We start from the raw sequence: 22,331 nt of genomic DNA on the forward strand, positions 1-22,331 counted from the left end.
CTTACGTTAACTGTGCACATTTATATATAATATAGTGCAAGAGATCAATCAGTGATTAAGAAAATGACGAAATGTGGTTTAGCTTAAATGCTCGATTGAAAAAAAAAAATTAGAATTTGGATTAAACAGAAAATAAAACAGACAGCGGAGGTGTGTTTTCTCTGTTTGCGTCAGTGTGTTTTGTGTGTGTGTGTGAGGCCTGTGCATACAAACGCCATATGTGTGCCGGCCTGGACTTCATTAGCAGACGAGGGCTAACAAGAGGTCACTCTCTGAAAATACTCCACAGAGCAGAACCCTGCGTGGTCGTACAGCAGGCAGAGAGTGAACCTGTGCTTCACCTGCCTCTTGGCGCTCCGACTCCGGTTCTGATGCTTCGATTTCTGCTCTACAGTCAACCAATGACACGATATCCTTCACAGCTCAGTGTTTTTGCATCATCAGTGAAAGATCCCAGCGGTTTTGGTCACTTTTATATCTTCAAAAAGTCTCCAATCAAACATTTTTCTGCTATTTTATTGCTGTAAAACTCTAAAAACTGCAGTTCAGTTAATCCTAATACGGCGGCTTTTCCTCAGTATCACAACAAACACTAGACCCCAGAGACTCGACTCACTCTGCTCTTCCTTCAGGATGTCCTCGAGCAGGTGGAGGCGGTGGTTTTTCACTGGCCAGAAAACGACTCTTCAAAGCCAAGAACATCAACACCTGGCAAAGTGCTCGATGGTCCTGCGTATTGATCTTACAACTCTGTAAAACATCCGCAGCTACTATATATCGTGGTCATTCAGTGCAGTGGGATAGTAAAAAAAAACTTTGAGCACCTTTAAATCACATTTTATTAAACAGTGGAGCCTTGACATTATTCTGGAGCTTTGAATTACTTCATTAATCACCGAATTATTACATGTTTTGCAATATTTATGAGCCTTCATGTGTTCATAGTAAGCAACTATGGCAACCTGTGACAGCAAATACTTTTCTCATGCAGTTAGATTAAAGAACTTAAGCTAAATATATGGACCAGAGTGACCAAAACCCTCCTTGCTACACATTTTAAAGGATTTATTGCAGCGAAAATATACATAATACGTACGGAGCCTTTCGAATCCGAGTTTATCATAACAGAAACGGTTTTGCCGGTGTGGAAACCAAAAGATTATTTCGTTGGCGTTTCATGTAAAAACATCAGCGTTTGTGTATCTTAAAAATCTTACACTGAAAAATCTCGATGCTTTACGAACTTCCAGGCTGTAGTAATGGTTTACCCGGAGCTATTCTCAGGTACGCTCAGTGTGACACCGAGAAAGCGGCTACTCATTGGCCATCATGGTCAGACAGTAGCATAAAATCACCCCATTAAAAGAAAGCTAAATATTGACAGAGGGTTTAGGCTTGGCTGAGTGGAAGTCAAAATTTAACATGTGTGTGAGTTGCATAAGGTATTTTTGAAGCATGCACTTTTGAAACAACTTGCATTTTTTTGTTATTTTGCAATAAAAAAAAAATAAAAAAACCACTGTTGCTTTCTTATTGTTTTCCTTTCCTGTCTCTTTAATATCACAGATGACTTGAGGAGACTTGACCCCCATCTCGGGTTGATTATTTAGCTATGCCTTCCCTCAACACTCCACCTCACTCCCCTCGCTGACCACCTCCTTTCCCCCAAAGACCACTATTCTCTGGTCAGATTTACTGCAAAATGTGTGTGTTCCACCATATTTGTGAAATTCCCCATGTGTCAACCTTCAGCTCCCCTACGCAGGGCTTTGAACCTGCCCATAGCCGGAGAGCGCACATAAATCCAGCGCGCTCGATGCGGAGGAGTAAACCTTCTTTACATAGGAGTCTAATTGCTGAACTTTGCCACAGCGGAGTTTGCTGAGCTGAATGATTTGTCAAAATTCCTGTCTCTTGGTAATAAATTACCCGGCCAGCCTGGCCAGCCAGTTCACATTTTAAATAAAAATGGCTCTCATTTGGATCCTCTCGCTTGGTAACAGCTCACATTTTTTAAAGATTTAACCGGAGTTGCTTGACAACTGAGGAATGTTTTGACATTTTCAACCCTCCCTATTAATATCATAATGGACTGGCAGCGCGGAGCTGTCATGAAACGCGAAACGAAACTCTAAATCTATCATTGTCATTCTGCGAAAGTATATAACACGCGTCCCATATATGGCAGCGAGAGCGAAGCGTTTTCATGAAAAATAATTACATCTGGAACGCTCGGCTGTGATGAGTTTCATGACCACCTAGTTTGTGTGACTATGAATTAAGCCGTTCGGGAGAATTGTGGGAAAAAGTGAGCGCGCTGTCCCATCAGAAGCCAAAGTGAGTGTTTGTTTTGACTTGGAGTTCTCCTTGCACTTGGACTGACCCTCCGCTAGACCGACTTAGCTCAGTAACAGTGCACTGGCTCGTACTCGCTCCACTTTTTTTTTCTTTTTTGCTCATTTCCATTTTGTCTATCCCTACTTTGTCAGCTTCTTAAGCCTGTCTGTGAATTTTCATATTCCTGTAGTTTATTGCATTGGCAACGCACGTGCTGTAATTTTTTGCATCGCTGTAGGTTCCTTTTAATGGTAAAGTGAAACGTAACATTTCCCGAGTAGATTCATTTGCTGTCTAAACGTTGTGCTACGCAACATTAATTCAACAGTTATGTTACGAGTAAAATGATTATTGACTAGATTTTAGGATGCGATTAACTGATTGATAGTGACAATAATCCAACAACGTAAGAGATAGACGCTATTTAGCATCATGTTTTGAATTTTGATGCTTTTATTTTGATAGTTATTATACATCTGTTGTCCTGCCTGAGTTTAACTATGAATGCAGGACTTTTATTTGTGATGCCTTTAGGTACCGTGCTGCAAAAATGAGTCCTGTGTATCAGCACATATTGATCTTTCCTACATTTAGATTTTTTTGAGTTGCTGTGATATAATGCTAATAACTACCAACGGAAAACTTTCATCAGAGCTTCACAATGTCGGGTTTAAGCCACACGTTCAGTGGATGTTCCTTTTCAGATCTGTTTGTCTTCCAATCTCATGTGTTCTGCAGCCTATGTGCACCCTGCCGGGCTAATCCGCAGGCCTTCAGGTTTTCCACCCACATCAAACTGGGAGCCAAGATTCCTCACCCCGAGGTCCTCATGAGTGAGGCACTTTGTACTCGGGGGGCTCAAAATAGCACGCAGCTCTCAATTATTGGGTAAGGAGCAAATACAGGTGTGGATTCCCGGGCCACCGCCACCGCCGGTGCCCCTGCGGCAGAATAAAGACGCTCTTGTCCCGCCGAGCCCGACCAGGAAGGCCAGATCCATGCCAGGCTTTGAACTGCAGAGAGGGCCCGTTTGGTGCGGGAGCTAAAAGAGACCTTTTAAAGGTGTGGAAATGAATCGTCCCACATCAATCACGCATTTCCACTTCTGAATTATTCAGCAGTCGCCGCCGCCGCCTGCTGACTTCCACCTCCATGTATGTGTGTGTGCGACTGCGTGTTGCTTAATATTTGTAAAGTTGTGTCATTCTTATCTGCTGTGTGTTGATGTCATTGTCTCAGGGGGGGATTATGGAGGGACTGAATGTTTTTAAATCCAGAGAGAGTCACTATTTATTCAAGCCTCTGAACTCCATTTAGGTTAAAAATAAAATGAAAGTTTTTCCCAGCCAATATCATGTTCTAAACACTAGATACCGGGGAGATAAAAATATTTCCTCCCATAACCGACAAAAAGCATTTTAGGTTCTGTAATTGTTGGTCGCAGGAGGACAGTGTGTGTGGAGGAGGGTGTGTGTGGAGGACAGTGTGTGTGGAGGACAGTGTGTGTGGAGGAGGGTGGGGGGCGACAAAGAGCAGAGCTTAGTGGTGTCTGCCACAGACAATGAGCGCTCTGTTTGGCTGGCTGTGATTCTGCTGCTGCTGTGGATCAGGTGGCTCCGTTTACTTCCAGGTTCTTGGCCTCTCTCCTGCTGCTCTGCTTTTCTCTTCTCAGCACGTTCTTTACATTCATTGGCAGAGCGGGCCGGTCCCGCGTAGGCCGACCCGAACCGTACGAACTGATGAACTGCTGAGTAATTGGCTCGGATCAGAAAATATGAACTAGACGGATTAAGGAAGACGAGCCGTGCTGGATTCTCACTCGTTCACCTGCGTTTACTGAGATAAGGCAATAAGGGAAATAACCTGCAGTGAGAAGATTGAACTGAATCTTCTTTTATATTAAAAAATGACACAAAGATCAGTCATCAGTTATTCTTGAGTGAATCATAGATGTACCAGTGAGTTATAAGCCCAAACTTTACTCACTCTAACATCATTTCTGCTTTATTTGCACGAGTAAAAATATAGTTTTTGGCTTTTCCTGCTCACAGATTGAGAGAAGAAAAAAAAAACTATATTCATCAGAAAATTGCTGGGAGCAAGTATTAAGTTAATCCGTTAATTATTTTGTTAACTTTTCATAAGTGGGAGACAAAGCCCCTCGCTGAAATCTATTTTTACAGTAAAAATAATGACAGCGGATTCGGCATCTTAGTTTCAGCAGAGCAGTCTGTATCCAGAGGATCTCTGTAGTTGTGTGTGGCCCACACAGGAAATTAAGAAACCTCTGCAGCTTTAAGCATATTTGTGTCTGAATTATCTTGGAACAGCGGATTTAAACAAAAGTGAAACAAGGTTCAGCATGTGCTCGTTCCGGGCATGTGTGGTCAGTAGCAGCTTTCAGTTTAATTGTAGATCATCGCTGGACGGGTTAAAAGTTCAGATTTAAATCATGCTGGCTGCTTTCCTCGCCATTTTTTTTTTTCTCTTTTTGGGGCCATTAGATACGTCCATATGATAATAGAGCATGCTTTTTGTCTAATAACTACAAAAGCATGAAAAAAGACGAAGCAGCCGAACGCTTTATATCCACAAATGGCATGAAAGCACCATTAGCTAACGTCTCCACAATGGGAATAAAACATGCAACAGCCTCCGCCAGCACATGCGAGAGCAGCATTGTTACGTCAGCGCATGTGTGTGGGCGCCGAGGGACCCAACAGAAACAAGACCTTATTTGTTTTAGGGAGAAATATAAAGGGGGCAGAATGATGATGAGAGAAAATCTCCTTTTGAAAGTCCCGAGCCAATCACAGCGAGTCCACTGCAGCAGATACAGTCCACCGCGGCCGGCCGGGGTGTCCATCCTCCGTGGGCATAAATTTACACAGATGGTTCTCGTATCGCCGGATTAGAGAGCATATTTCCTCAATAAGTGAAAAAACAAAGGCTTTACTGAATTTATTATGTCTTAATTGAGGAGACCTACATCAATGTATATTTGTGTGTGAAGGAACCTGCTGGGTTTTTTTTTTTTCTCTTTTGTGGTTTTATAATCTCTTTTAGGGATTGTTATCAGTGGTGCTTACATGGAGTCATATATTTAGAAAACTAAATTCCTCAGGTAGGTTATTCCCACAGCTCGTCAAAGCTGCTGTGCCCTTTAACGATTTTGTCTAATATAACGTTTATGATCGTGGTGTTAGAAATCGCATTCCAAAGGTGTAAGGGAATTAGTTCAATAAAATATAAAGTAAAAAAAGTAAATATTTGAAAGTGCATAGAAGTATTTATAATGCTATAACTCATGGTGATTACTTGTTGTTCTAACTACAAGATGCATGTTGTGTAAAATAACATTCTCACATGGTGTGGGCCAGACACTCGCCATGAGATAGAAATAAAACTACATATAATAAACACATGTAATTCAGCTAGGTACATATAACATTTATAAAAAAAAACTATGCGGTCACATCAACTGTTAAGTCTTTCCTTTGCCACAACATTGGCCCTGAAGCCACGCAGTAATATTCATTATCCTTTTATTCAATTTTAGCTTATTTTTACCTTTTAAATGCGATTAGCTTTTATATTGCCTATGCATTTTTTCTTTTTTTTTATCTCTCTGATTGTTGAAAGGGTCTATAGTAATATATTTTTGTTTATAGCAGCTATTGCATCCTTTATAACTTTGATAATATCAAAAATATTCTAGCAGTATTAAACTACAGGTAAAAAAGGCACAGTGGCGTATATGTTCTCACCTGAAGATATCAGATAAATCATTGCCAAAACAATTATTGTAATGGCGTTAAATGTGTATCTAAAGACATGGAGGCTGTAATGAGATGTGCTAAAAATATATAAAATACATATACATATTTATAGTTGGATAATGACAATAACCAAATTCGAGTAAGGCATCTAAAAAAAAAAAAAAAAGTTCCAATATAAGCAAACATGAAAATGCCAGAGAGGAGTGAAATAAAACTGCATGTGTCAGAGTGTTAACAGCGGCCGAGGCTCCCTGTGCCCTCCAAGGTGAGCTCCGTCTCCACCAGGCGAAGGGGACCATGGGAAAGCTTGCATGCCGATTAATCACGGCTAATGAGCTGGAACAGTGTAGCTCGAGCTGCCTTCCATGACCATCTAACCTCGCGCACACACACACACACACACACACACACACACACACGTAATGTCTGACATGGGCAGACGTGTGAAGGGCAGAATAACAGAGAAAATTTTTTACTTGTAATGTTAGTCTGCCGTTACATTTAAAGTCGGTCACTCGTCTTTATTCACACATTTCCACCTACTGTTAATCTACTGCAACGCTGCTCTCTTTTGAATGCAGTTCTTCAGAAAACAATGCATATTACCATTTATTCCTACATCAATTATGTTAAAAAATAAAACTAAAGAGGCACTGCTTTGTCTTGTAATTCTAGTAAGAAGAAGAAAAAAAAAAAAACCCCGGTCTGCCAAATTTCTTTCTTCGACAATGTTAACAAAGAATGCAAACTCACCATTGTGTATTCACACTTCTTGGCATCAAAGTGACCCCTGCAACCAGCGGGTTTGTAATGAACAGAGTTTAAACAAACACCAAAGCAGAGCGATGAATGAGAGGAGGAGGAAAACAGAAATAAGTGATGTCACGCCGAAAGTGACGAATGACAAACCTGACGCCGATGAAATATACCTCCAGCATTTGTCGGCGCTGAAAGGCCGTGCCATGCTCAAATGTGTGTGTGGCTCCGTTTTATATATATGTGTGGGCAAGACGTGAATGTCTCCCTACACTCTTTAAATCTATGAATTTAGATTTTTTTTTTGCCCAGTTGTCACATACTGTGAGCCACAGTGGTGTGAGCACAAAAAATAATAATAAAGCCATCAGCCCTTGTATGATCCTACACAGTGCAGCTGTTATTTTTTTATGTTACATATGGCAACCCATACATAATGCGGTTTCTAAACTTCTCTTCTCTGGCTACTGAGGAAGCTACAGCTGTGAGCCTCTTACTGTAACCGTAATCCTTGTGGCACATATATCTTAACTGGCCCTTTCGAGTGCACATTTCAGTTTTCATTCCTGCAGTCACATATATCTTCGGAGCAGCTTCCGTCCGCTGCGTCCCCTGTCCTTACAGCCTGGCAGGTGATGCAACCGAGAAACTGATTATTTAAATTCTTGCTGTTCGGAAAATACATTAATTTGCCGTTAGGGTTTCTGTGGGTGTAGCCCGAGAGGGTGTGGTTGTATTTGTGTTATAGTTGGCTTTTCTACAGGCTCTAAATCAACCCGGATAATCTATCTGACAATGGTAGAAGCGCTCAGGCCAAAGAGGTGACCTTGTGCCACAAAATCATTTTAATACAAATTGCCTCCGTCTGGGGTCGCGTGTTTAGATAGTAGCCCGATGCCCACATGTTAAAGAAGGAATCTGAGCCTGCAGCCCGCTCTGTGGAATGTATACCTGAGTGGTGTCATATACAAGCACTTGTGGATATACGCAGAGACTCCTGCAGATGCTCACTTTCACAGACACACACCTGTCTGTAGTTTAAGAAGTGCAGAATGGAAACTTGAGCAAGCGGCCGCTGCCAGAAATGTGTGGTATGGGTGTTCGTGTATGTCATCCAAATAAAAGAAGGTTTAGCCAAATCCGCCGACTGCTTAAGGCACATATCCCACCTTGAGGCATCCAAGCCGCAGGAAACCTCCCACCATAACATGCTATAGTTAAGCTGTTATTCCGAGTGTATAGCCGTTTCACAGTCTTCCCGGCTTTGATTCGGTTTAGGGAGTCATTCTTTAATTTGAGGGGAGATGTAAGGGTTTTGTCCACCGAGCGGTCATAAACGAACCTCATTTAAGAGAGCTGTTAACAACGGCGAGGACTTAATCACCAGAAAACTGCGCTGCCTTCCACGCTGGTTTGTAATTCTCAAATCAAGCCGGTTCCATCAGTGTGGGAAGAGAGGAGGGTGGGGCGACCTCCTTGGTGTGTTTCTAATATCTCCCCAAAAAATCCCTGTGGGTAGGATCATCTTGGGTGTTCCAGGGTGGACTCTGGTGTTGTTATATTTAACGGGTTCGCGGCGCAGAGAGGAAAGGCGAGGGAGAAAGAGAGCTGTGTGATGGGGAGCTGAGTGCAGAGTATCAGCTTGACCTGGAGGGAAAAAAGCACCCTCTGTGCATGGCTTGGGGTAAGATCTAAGTTGCCCTTTCTCTTCCCCTCTCACTCTCCTTTTTCTCTGTCTTGGTGGGGAGGAGGGATGTAGGTAATGAAGCTTAAGTGAGCCTGGTGTCTGGTAATGTAATATACACAAAGCCCTTGTCAGGTCTGGATCCAATAATGTGTCATTTACCACGTCTGGAACAGATTGGCCCAGATGATCGGAATGAACCTTTGCCCGGGTGAAGAGTGCTCAGCATCTCGCAGCCTCGAGGCCTTACAAGCGACTCGCCCGATCTCCCTTGCACCTTTCGCACACCCTCCCCTCCACCCGCCCATCCCTTGTAAATGCTACTGCATGCCTCAAATTAGTTTGTGAAATGATGTCTTTATGTGACCAAATCTGACAGTTTGTGTCAGACGGATGACTCGGTTTCATTTTGTGAAAGTTATTTAATTACTGGAAGTAGCTGACCTAATGTGGGAGCTCAACACAATTAGTAGACAAAAACCTGTACTTTAACCAAATGTCAGATTAAGGCCTGTGGATGTGAAACTCCCCAATCTGTCGGTACTTTCTGATGCTTCTGATGCCTTTTGGGGCACTCACCAGTATGAAGCCTACTGTGCACAAGGATCACCAAACTTCCAATGAAATCCACTATTCCTAAGACATCACTCCATCAAGATGAACAAGAACAGGTGCACATGAATATCATAAAGATGACTGGAAGGACGTTCACCCAGTTGCTGTGAAACCAACCGCACAACTCTGACATCCAAGAACTATAGGCAAAGTGTTTATGGTCTACTCGTTCGTGGCAAAGTGGTCCAACCAACAGCCCACTAGTAATGTCATCATGCCACTTTGAAGTCTGGTCCATGATGGTTTTGGCATGAAAATTTAGTGGCAAACTGGACCAAGCCACAGGAATTACTGATCGTTATATTACAGGTAGTTGTAACATGTTTGCAATTCAAGATGGCGGACAGCGTGACCTCAAGCCCCATGAAAACTTAAAACTTAAAAAATAAAAACTTAATTAACCACCACCAAGCATCTATCTCTACCCCATGGTCCTCAAACATGTCTCTAGTTCCTGATCATGAGGTATGTAAACTCTTCAATGCCGTTTAGCAACACAAACATTGAAGCAATTTTTTTTCTCAAGAAGTAGAAAATGTGTTACTGCCCACTTTGGCGCTCAGCAACAGGAAAAGCAAAATTAAAACTTAAATAGGTCCTCACAAAGCAGTTGTTTCCATTTCTGGACAGTGTTGAAACATCTTTGGATGCATGTAATGATCCTCCAACAACCATGACAAAACTTTGACCCAGTTTTCTCTAAAACTAGTAAATGTGGTTCGGCCCACTTTGGCACTAACCCCCTCATTTAGTGTTTTTGTTCTTCATTGGAAGCGTTGCAGGTTTGGTTAGATCTGATACTCACTGTGTGGCATGGCATGGCACAGGGATCTGTTTTTGGTAATTAACTATGTAAATAGAATTATTTTTCCTGATATGCATTTAAATGTCTACCTCTATGTTGATGATACAACTGAATATGTATCTGGTTCATCCCAGGACCAGGTTAATCTTCAGTCCATCTTTAAAGCTCTTCGGTTATCACCTCTTAATCCTACAGCTGATCTAAGTAAAGTTTTCTCTACATGCACTTGTATTTTTCACTATCTTGCAAAATATAAAATGGTACCTCCATCAATTTTTATATTGAAGAAACTCAAAATGATCTCATTCAGACCTACTTCCTCAACTCCTAATAATTTACATTCTAGTGTCTTTTGGCCTTAGATGTGTTGCTCTGTATGCTGGTTATATGTTGTCTAACAGTAGATGTTTGTTGTTCTTACGTGGCTTATGAAAAAGGTCTTGTTTGAATGGTACTTATGCTAGTGTTGCACAAAAGATAACTACATCTTGAGCCACTGATTGAGCTTTAGTAGGTTTGGTCCTGTTGCTGATGTTGCCTGTACTTCAGCACAGTGGGCATGTTTGTGAAGGTAGAGCACGCAGCTTCATCAGTTGTGTTTATACAGGATAATTGGCAGCTTACTGGCTGCTCACCAGGGATTTTGCTGGATTGGATCGCCCTGTTTTTAATTAAAGAGTCATTGGTAAAACCAATCGGTTGCCTACATGTTTGTGAATTAATTTTGATATCATAATAAAAAAACAAACAAAAATGGCTGACATCATCTGTGCACCAAGATTTAGTGAAACATGAAGGTAACCATCATGAAGTCTACCTCAGTGAGAGTTTGTGTTTTCAGGCACCAGCGTGGGCGCGCAGTATGAGAGTATCTGGCTAATGACTGCTGGCGGTGGGCTGTGTTTTAGAAAAGCAGCATATCAGCCATTTGTACCTGAGGGAGAGTGCATTTGCTCAGAGGTGTAATTACCAACACTGGGACCAATGGGGTTGCAGGAGAGCAGGAAGCGCGGGGCTACAGGGGTATGTGTGAATTTACCACTTTGTCCCTGGTTGCCTGGGTCCTGAACCGAGCCCGGCGCCCACACAGAGAGCGAGGGGGCCCTGGAGGTCCGCAGCCAGCAGCGAGACAGGAGAGAAAGATAATATGGACGTATAAGGTTTAGAGGATGTACAGTTTTAGCCCTGTGTCTGTTTGTCACTGTTTCTTTTTTCCTCCACTGGCTTCAATCTTTCACAGAGTGGTAATGAAAAGAAACTGGCCTGACCTGTGGGAAAATGAGCAAGAAGACTGAATCAGCGAGAGAACGGCTATTTAAAGCATTCCACCTTCCTCAATCTCAGAGGACATTCCTAAAATTAACTTCTTTTTTTTTTACTATGCTAGAGAAGGAGACGAATAAAATAAAACAGGAGGGAATTTAAAAACTAATCTGCCATTCCTCCTGTTACATACTCCTAATGTGCGATGGTGTCCTCACCCAGCCAGAGTCCTTCTGGAGCCTCCTCAGGAGCATTGTAGCTCCCCTCCGCGGCACCAGACTCTGATTTAGTACTGTTAATAAACATGATGTAGTGCTTACAGTGATTGCTCGGACAGGAATGTTTCTTTTTTACCTCTCCTTTTCATACCTACACACACTTTCACATGTTTGTATGCGGCACTGAGAGAGAAGGAGAAAATGTGGTCCCACATGCTTTATATGAGAGTCTCTCTACTGTAATTATTTAAGCAGAGGACAGACAAATTCCTCTGGAGCAGGTTTAGCACTGTAAAATGCCACCCCATTTCCCAGAATTATTGCCGGGGCTGTGATTGTGACCTGTTGCTCTCTGAAGCAACTCCAGCAACTTGTTGGACTGGAACGCCGAGTGCTCGCATTTTAGCTTTTGGTGGTGTTTTCAATCTGTTATATTTTCAGCGCACAAGTATTATGTCACTGTCAAACACAAATGGCCGAAGGACAAAGCTTCTGAAAACCTTCATACAAGCTGACATGCATGTGCAGGAGCATTGGGGTTAGGCAAACCTTCAGTCTGCTGCACGCATAGCTCTGGCGCTTAGAGAGGAATCCATTTGTAGGATCAGGTGTTGTGCGCTCAGGAGGGATTTCTCACCAATTAAAACACAGTTTTGTTGTTGCAAGCTTCCTCGAGAAAACAACCGTACCCAACAAGCTGGATTTATGATGTGCCTGCCAGCTTCTTCTTGGCGCAAATCTTCTAGCAGCAGCATGCTCCCAGCGCAGAGCCCACATGGCCATCCACAGCTGGCTCTTATTACAAACCCATACAGTAGCCATTCTTTTCACTTACCCCCCTCCCTGTTTGGTGACGCTTATTAGAAATGTAACATACTAGTCTGGGAGTTTGTTACAGATTTATGCATCACAGGTGCTCCCTTCAAAAAGCATGTTATTGAATGATCTGCATCAAGACGGAGAAATGCGAGGGAGGGGGAAGTGTGCAGAGCGTTGTTGGCTTGTAAACAAAGTTCTGTACACAAAAAGCTGAACACTGATTGCGGCTTTTGTGAAGAATTATACTTTTTTGACGAAAATATGGCAAAACATGTATGTTGAATAGTTCACAAAATATCATTTTTGCAGTGGCTTAAAGTAAAAATGGTGAACATGCATGCAGTTATAAATATGTTTATTAATAATTAAATACATACTGCAGTATGTTCATTAAAAGGTTTTGCAGTTCTTGATCGGGCTTTTTTAAGCTTCATTGCATGTTTTTACATCATGCAGAATAGTATTTACATTATGTAAAATGTTCACATTGGTATGGGCAAAAATCTACTGTAATTTCTGGACTATAAGCCTCGACTTTTTTCAACAATGATGCAGCTAATTTATGGATTTTTACGAATTTGCCTCGAGACGAAAGTGACATTGTGAGCGACGACGAAAGAAAGACGGAGGAAGTGTGTGACGAAGTAATTCTGAGGTTGTTCAGCGCTGAAGAAGACGACTTTAGTGGTTTTAGTGCAGGAGGAAGATGAAGATAGCGATCAATGACTTTTCCTGGTAGGCTGCTGTTTTTTTTTTTTTCTTTTTCTAACCAGCAGTGTTACAGGTACTGTTCGGAAAAAAAAGCATCTTCGAATTTGTGTATGTTACCGGTACGTATTTAATTAAAAGTTTAACAAATCTTTCTTTGTAAATATCTCATGTTACAACCTGCGGCTTATAGACAAGTGCGGCCTGTATATGTACAAAATTTGTTTTCTTTTTAAAGTTAGTGGGTACGACTTATATTCAGGTGAGCTCAATAGTCCAGACATTACGGTACATTAAAAGGTTTTGCAGTTCCCTGTGCATGTTTGATCAGGCTTTTTTCAGCTTCAGTGCATGTTTTTATGTAATGCAGTGTAGTATTAATGTTATGTAAAGTGTTAACACTGGTATGGGCAAAAATCTATTAATCAAATAAGAAATACAATTGAATTACCATATTTCACCATATATATATCTAAAATCGATTGCCCAAATCAACAAATTCTATTTTCCTATAGTGTTAACCTCCAATAGCGTTATGTGGCTATCTGAGTTTAGGTGCTCATTCAGTGTTTCCAAAAGACATTCATGTAGGTTTCCTGCACGTCATTTAGAGACAATGAGTTACCATCTCTTTGTGTCATATCTTACAGAATACTACTACAGTGAGCATTCAAGCTCACATTAATATGAATGTTGACTGTCGGCGTTAGAGAAGGATTGTCTGCATTCAGATGAATTTCCCGGCCTGCCTCCTGATCCGCTCCATGGTACCTGGTGCGTCTGCTGCCTGTCTGTCAACACCAGATCCCCCGAGCGTGAGGCTGCGCGCCGGCAGACCGTTTCACCCAGAGTCTGCTGCTGCCAACACGCATATAGGGGTGGATCAAAAGTCCTGCCCAGAACACTAGAGGCATGACGGGGTCCTGAAATCGCTCCTGACTGACTCTTGACTCCGAGCAAGCACGGGCACATTTACAGAATAGAAAGCATTCTTGTGCGAGCTGCGCAACATGTGACCAGAGGTGATGAGTTCATGGACTGAGCTTTGAGCCGTAAGCCGGGCTTCTGACAACGTCTGTCTCTTCCCGTCTACGCCGGCGTCTTCAAGTTTCACGGGCGCGCTCTCCCTCAGATGTCTCCCTCCCCTGCCCCGGTCTCGACTCCTCGCTTTGTCTCCACGCTCAGCTACACCTCTCCAGTTACGTGGCACCACACCTCCTGGTTGTTATCCCCTCAGCCTCCCTCCTTCTGACTCCATCCCCACCCTCTCATGCTGAGGGGTGACACTCAATGCCTTTAATGTGGCCTTGGCCCCATGTTCCTCCTGCCTGTCTGACTCATCCGGGAGCCGAGGGTCCCCGCTCCCACCCTGGGTGATTGATGGCAGGGATGCCCTCTCCTCTCGCCCTCCATGCCCCACCCCCGGCTCGGCGGACAGCATAGCGTTTCATGAGCTCATCTGTGTGGCGCCCAGGAGCTGCACCTCAAACGCAGGCACCACTCTTGTCTCGCCCCCCCTATGACTCCCTGGGGGACACAAAGCATGTGTGACCTCCCTTTACCCGGCCCACCAGCTCATCCACACACAACCCCTCGGACTGTATCATCACTGTCTCCATGCACAATCCCTCTGACAGCCAGACTCCAGTGTTTACCAAGCACGGACGTTTAAATTTACACCCACGTCTGCTCGTTATTTCATGCACGCCACAAAATAAAACACCTCCTGTTCATTTCCTACAGGTAGTTTTCTGTTCAACTTCAGTTTCATTCTATGCATAAAAAGTCTGAACACATTTGTCAAAAGTTCGAAAGTTATTGGCTCTGTTTCTACATACCTTTAACTCCACAAGTCTATCTGGGAACTACGTCTCTCGCGGACGGTTTCATGGTCATAATTTACATCCAATTGTTCGGTGCCAGCGCAGGAAGGAGTGTGTCCTTTATGGAATGCATCCTGCATCGCACAAAACAGGCCTGCAATTAACATCGACCGTAATCTTTCTGCAACCTCAACTTATTGTTTCGCTCTGACAATGACCCCCTTTGCCCACCTTTAACCGCAGTTTTTCATTTTCCAACATCGGTCTCTTGACAACAAAAAAACAATAGCACGGGACAGGCTCTGGAGATCTGCAGAACAACAGTTATAAAGCAAAAAAAAATAAACAAATTGAAAACAGTTGCGGTCCAGACCGGGTCCCCGTCAATCCCCAAGACAACTTCATTAGGTTTAAGGGAAAGATGGTTAAACAAGAGCTGATACGGGATAATGTTGTGGTGAGGGACACGCTGTGGATTGGGTAAGAACTACTATTTTGTTAGAGTTGGGGGACTATTGTCATGATAATTATGACAACTGGGAATTGTGGTTAATGCTTTAAAAGAAGCCAAGACTAACTGTGGGAAACAAACCGCCGTCTCAAATGTTTAAGGTTTCGTTAAATCGTCCCTCCGCACCGACCTCCTCCCTAAGTTGACTTTTTCCACTTTTCACCACAACAATGTCACCTGATTTCATCTTTGGTTCCCATCAGAATCACCACAGCGGTTTTCTCGCTGTTCTACATGGTTCCTCGAAAAAAAAATCACCTGATATCTCATTTCACTTTCACGCAAGAGAACAAGGAGAAAATCCTCCCAGCTGATTAACTCGGCATTTTATTTTGAAAGGTAAAACGATAAATAGTTCGTTTGACAGTAATTTCTTGCTCACTTCAGCAGCTCACCCTCTCATCCAGACTTACCTTCAAGCTCCCCTCGGGAAGCCGAGAGGGGCCTGTCCTCCTCTGCATGTGGGACATTCCAAGTAGGAAGGAATCTGAGGACACTGATCACCTAATCTCTCAGCACCTGTTGGGTGCAGCGCTGGGCTGGAGGGAAATATCCAGATCGGTGGCAGCGCCGCGTTGACCCGATACACCTCCCTCTGTATCAGCTGACAGCCAATCGTCAATTCACCCAGTCAAGATGAATGATGTGCTGCACTAAAACTTTATGTGGGGGCCAATTTACACCCATATTTAACTCGTGATTTGGAAATATTCAAAGTTCAAGATCCCGTTTTACCATTTTAGCATCTTGTCACTCCATCGGTTAAACTTCGGGACAACTTAGGGGTTCTGAGAGAATAACATCCCGGAAACATCAGAGCGTTGCCGAAGGAGCCACCTGACTCAAATGAAACCAGATCATTCATGTAAGAATAGAGCGCCAATGAAAGGACATACAATACAGACTCCGAGTTGCGCCTGACAGTCAGTCAAATATCTCGCCCAGCTGTTCACGAGGTGACCATGTGCTGAGGGGGGACCCTGAGAGACTGCGAGTGCCGACATAAATCACGGAGGAGGACGCTGCAGTTGCCGCTCGTGTCTGCATGTGGTGAAGACATTGAGATTTTTGCCATAGCTGCTTTGGAGAACTTGACATCAGATGTGTTTGTGTTATTATTCTGTTTACACTTGGGTTCTGTAACGTGTCTCTCAGTGATAAATCGCTCGCTGCTTACAAACTCCTCCGTTTCTTAAACCCAACCGGCCACAAACGTCTCTGAAAATGAGAGCCGACAAACGAGCGGTTCTAATAAAAGCTTATAACGAGGCTAAAAGTGGAATCCGTGATTAATGCTTCGCTTCTGGCCTTCTGAAAATCAGTCCAAGTATTGTATGATATGAGCCCGAATGCCACATGTGTTCTTTGTGTAGACTACAGCGTGAGTGTGTCCACGCTTTGGTTCATCTTGATAAATGATCTGGATTGCTCTTGGACTGAGATTGTTAATGTGGCCAGAGGAGGTCTAGTTTTTCCTCTTGTCCAAGGTTATTTAAACTAAACCAACCATTCCGTTAAATGTCTCAAATCCCTTACAGCATGGGCCACAGCCTGAAAGAGGAACGCTGCTTTGCATGTAGCCTGATTATTATCTGCTACACAAATTGCTAGCAGCTGCGTTGTTCACGGCTGATGGTTCCATAGTTTATGTATCGAAACTGTTGGAATGCAGACAATTACCACTTTCACTTTCTCACAAAAACTTTAATACAGTTTACATAAACCATTCTCTAGAAAATCCTGCTTTAAAGGGCTTTATGAGCCTCTAGGGCCAGTTCAGGGAGATAAAGAATTTCACTTTGCATTTCACACAGTTTTCTAGTAGCAAAGACAAACACAATAGGAGATAATCTTTCATGCAAAAATACGATTTTCGTGAGATTTCACCTAAACCTGAGTAGCCTTTTTGCATAACTGAATCTTAACTCGGCTTCATGTGAGTGAACTCTGCTGCACCGCCCAACGCTGGGGTTAAATCTGACCAGATTCAAGGCTGTATCTCTGTTGTGATTTAGGGGTCACAGAGAGAGGAAACCGCAAAGAGGTTGGTCAGCAACTCCCAAAACCTTCTCCTCACTTTCTTGCCGCTCAGGTCGTGTCAAAGTTGAGCTATTTCTCTACAAAACAAGCCAAAATCTAAACGGATGAATTCACTTTTATGTCAGCAAAGGTTATGGTTGCTGCAGTAAAGTCAAAATTCTTACAGGATCATTACAAATTCAAAGCATAATTGCACTTTTAGCACGATAATAAAGCGCCTTAACCCTCTACTGTCTCGGCCACAAATCATGGGTTGCTGTGATTTAAACTTGTGCGCATTGCAGGGGTGTGCACAGTAAGTGCAAGTAACTGGACGCTTGCTTTATGCTCTGAATGAATGTCATGGTGTTTGTACTGCATTCCACATCCTTGACCCTGTTCTTAAGCGGTTGCACACGCCGTTTTCGCCATTCTGGCTGTCAGGAGGTCACACTCGTGTTTTCTACGGCGCATGTGTGGAACGTTGCTGGTAGTCAAACCTCCAACTGCAGCGCGAATAAAAACACGCACAAACCTAGCCTACTAGCCTGGAATATGTGAAAACGTGAGCTGCTGGGATGTCATGTGATGTTAAATAGTTAAAGAAATGCACAATGTAATTCTAACTTATAGCATTTCAACACAACATAACACAGTTAAGAAGCAGTCAAAAAAAAACCCTACTGGTTGAGCGGTTTTCCAGTCGTTGAGACCGAAGGGTTAAAAGTGGCTCGTCTCACACCACTCTCTGATTGTGGCTATTTTTCAGGAGAAGTTTTACAGAGAGGTGAAACAGACTGAAAGAAGTCAAGCTGTCCCGTTGTCAAGAGCCGCTGAGCACCTTGCGAGTGGTCGAACAGTTTAACCTATAATTACCACAATTAAAATAATACTCATATTAACAAAGAAAAATTGCTTCCAAATGGTCTTTCACATGTGCAAGAAAAGAAAAACAAAAACACATGGCACAATCTGGCTTCGGGATTCTGGCACCGGAGCATGACACGTCAAATCGGAATTAATTTGAGTGAATAACTGTAGCTGGTTTTATGATAATATACACAATATATGAACTGTTTTTTACCGTCTACATCTTGTCATGTGACTTGTGATTTCAGTTTCCAGGCGCAGAATTGCTTTGGTGAGACATTTTGTGTGTGTGTGGTGGGATTGGTGCATGTTTGTTGGGAATGACTACAAACTCAAAGTGTCTTATACCGGCGAGAGGATCCAGAGAGTTCCTCAAAGACCCACATAATGAACAGATCAGCGGAGGGAATAGGAAGACAAGGTGGGTGTGAACACAATATGAAAAGTGCATGCATGTGTGAACAGTAAATGTGGATTTAGGCGCTTGAGTGATTGATCATTTCCATCCTAATCTCTCGCTCTGAAGTCGGTCTCCGCGGACAAAGAGTGAGATACGTGAGGGAAATACAGTAAATATTGCACATACCACCCTGACGTGTCGCAACCTTTTTATTTTTTCGCGGGGAAAATTGCAGGGGTTGACATCAAAGTCAAAAGCACACTGCCCAAATCAAAATGTCAGCCGTATGGCCTATAAAAATCATTGGAGCCCTCATTCCTGTGATGAGGAGAAACAAAAGAGACTCCAAAGTCAACACAATTTTCTCCCATTCTACAGGAAAAAAAAGGAAAAAAAGCCCACTTGCAGGTTTTGTCCGTTTTGCTGCTCATAGACTGAAGAACACTGTTAAAGAGACCTCCAGTGGTATTACCGCTTCATGATTTTTTTTTTTTTGGCAATAACAACCTCATGTCCAGTAAGGGCCCTCCCAGTGAACAATTGATGTAGAGGCCTGTTTTGCTGAGGAGTGTGAGGGAGTGATCAGAGGAGTCCCGTGGATAAAATCGCACCGCTGACCCTGGACATCAGTGATTGATGTCAAATGTGACCATGAAACTCAATAGGGGTTGTTGTACTTTTGATTTTATTGGCCACCATGTCAGCTTGCCTGCTCTCTGTGGTGAGAAGAGGCGCTCTGCTACAGTCCGTCTTTGTACGCGCACGCCGCTGAAGAACGGCGTAATGATACGTTGGGGTTTGGTAATTGAATTCTCATCCTATTTGTAGAGACAACAATAAACACAGCGGGTCCCATATGAGTGTAATCTGACCACAGTAATATAGAATATTATACCCCGGGTAATTTTAAGCTGCAATAATGAAATAACTTAATGTTGCTGAGTTTTTGCAGAACGTTTCACTGCTTTTTAGTTGCAGAGCACAGAAGAAAACGGAGGAATTCAATTGATTCTGAAGCATCCGTCTCTCTTAAATATGACATTCATATAGATTTTATAGATTTTTTAAAAAATCTGCCATGTCAAAAATGTTTTTATCAGAAACAAAATACATTCATGTAAAGCAGAAACTCAACACTGTTTCCTGGAAAGTATATTTAATATACTAAAATGTCTCCCAGTTACACGGCGATTAACAACAAAATTGCTGCTCAGTGATGTTCACAGGCGATGTTTTGTTGAGTAATGTATTGCACACATGTCTGACGGAGGCGGTCAGGGTGCATGATCAATAAACCAAAGACAGCATGAACGTTATTATCAGTCCCACCTGCATGTAGGGGAAATTCATGGTTTCGGTTTCACAGTCATTCTGGGATTTTTCTGCATTCACCCCAAAGTGTGATCTTAATCTTAACCATAAACGCTGTCATTGACTAATGCTTTAGTTGAGCAGCTATTAGGGAAGAAGTAAAATATAAATGATCAGTGAACACTTAGGTTTAGTCTCTACATGTAACTTGATTGGAAATTAGTGTAATAATCAATGTAAACTAGTGATGAACGATATTAAAATTTCTGGCCGATACCAATATGAAGATTTCTGATATTGCCGATAATCAATATTACCGATGTCGATATTCAATTTTTGTTCACATTAAAAAATGAGTATAAGTAAGCACTGTGAGAAAACTATTCAAAAGGAGCCAAATTAGACCACATAGTCTTCTTTATTATGTAGCAAAAGTAAAACATATTTTAACATATTTAAGTCCAGAATCATTTACGTAAAAACATCTGTGAAATAGCAGAAATATCAAATGTAGAGACAAAGGCACTAATGTTAGACAATCATCGGCTAAATGTGTTCATCGGACCGATACAGATATATGGGAAAATACATTAATATCAGCTGATACTGATGTGGTCGCTGATATATCGTGCATCTCTACTGTAAATCTTTTCAAAAACATTTTATTTTATAGTAAAAATGCAGTAAATACATCTAGGGACTGGGTTTTTACATGGAATGTACCAGCAAAGGGCCGACTGCAGACAGAAAATGTTCATACTGAATGCATACGTTCATTAGTTCATTACCAATATGGGGATTTTCTCTTTATCATGTCAACAGTTTCAAAACAAAAAGGATGCAGGACACAAACTAGAGTCTTTCTATGCAGTCAGTCTTTCACTCCAGCTATTATGTTTTTATAAATGAACATAATCGATAACATGATTATGTAATGCAGATCATTTTGTATGTGTATGCTGTCATCTCTTTCGTCTAGTTAACTAAATGAGACTTGAGTAGAAAAGATGAGCTGGACATAAACACTCGTAACTTTTAATTTGTCTTCATATGCACCCCACACACATCTTGTTTTCCTTCCACCTGAAAGGACCTTTTGAGTTTTAATACCAACTATATACAGTCGTCCTCAAATGTATTCATCTCCTTCCATTAAAGAAAAGGCAAAATTCACAATAGTCACTCAAATAACTAGAAACTGAAAAAAGTAATAATAAATAAAAATTTGCTAAATTATAATTTAGTGAAATAAGACATTGATTTTAAATTGTGGTAGAAAAGAATAATTTGAAAAAATAAAAACAAAACTGTCCTGGACTAATTAGAGCACTTTGCTGATGAGCAGTGAAATCCAAACACCTGTCAACAGGTGCAGAAGTCTGACTGAGAGTTACAGAAAACACCTGATGATGGCAGTGATTGGCTCAGAGGGTTGTTCAACTAAATGTTAGTTCACGGGTCCCATCATGCTTGTTTGCTTGTTTTCTTTTGTATTTCTGTTGAACCACAATTCAAAAGCAACGTCATGATTTTCATGAAATGTTCGTTTATTTTTACTTTTGTCACTTTCAACTTATTTCAGTTATTTGTTTCCTTCTTTAATGGGAGGGTATGAATACATCTGAGGATGAATGTTTATCATTTAAAATCCAAATCAACAGCAATCTGTGGGAAGAAACCTGAATGACTTGATGGTCTTTTCATTTCACAGTTCAATATGTATCTCAGTCCATCAGATAGAAACTCCACAGAGATAAATATGTAATGATATGATTCACAGGGACTTTGTAAAAATATTGCAAATAAACAGTGTGATTTAATTCAGCTCATATTCAAGTCTAATTCACATTCAAAACACAAAGTAGATATGTTTCTTCAAAGCAGATTTTAGTCTCAAACATCAAAAACAAACTGTCTAAACTACGTCTCTCTGCAGCAACAATAAATAACACGGTCTCCCGTACCACAGCGCCAGCTCAGCAATCTCCAGACGATATTATTCTATCATAAATTTTACAATATGTACTCAGTCCTGTCATTCCCTCCCTCAAACAAAGACCAGGACATGTTAAGATTGAGGGTTAACCAACAGCTTTCAGGACGTTTAAACCACTCTGTGGTCTATCAGTAGCAGTTCTGCAGCTTCACCTAGTGCCCAGATGCCTGTTTCAGTAAATGCTGCTGACAAGGAACCGTGTGCAGCTTTTTCCACAGTCGCTTTCTGTGTTTTAACATCTCTACACAGGTGCATGACTCTGCAAATAAAATACCTTCTAGCTTCGCTTATTGTTTCAGACCAGGTGTTATTAGTTACACGCTAATGTGCTCTGAACTTAGCTGTTAAAATTAGCATTGCCATTACTGGCTGCTCCCACAGCTAACTTTACTGTGACCAGCTGTGGCTTTTTTTTTT

This window comes from Stegastes partitus, unplaced genomic scaffold, assembly GCF_000690725.1.
Source record: "Stegastes partitus isolate 25-593 unplaced genomic scaffold, Stegastes_partitus-1.0.2 Scaffold1485, whole genome shotgun sequence".
In the NCBI taxonomy this organism is placed as follows: Eukaryota; Metazoa; Chordata; class Actinopteri; family Pomacentridae; genus Stegastes; species Stegastes partitus.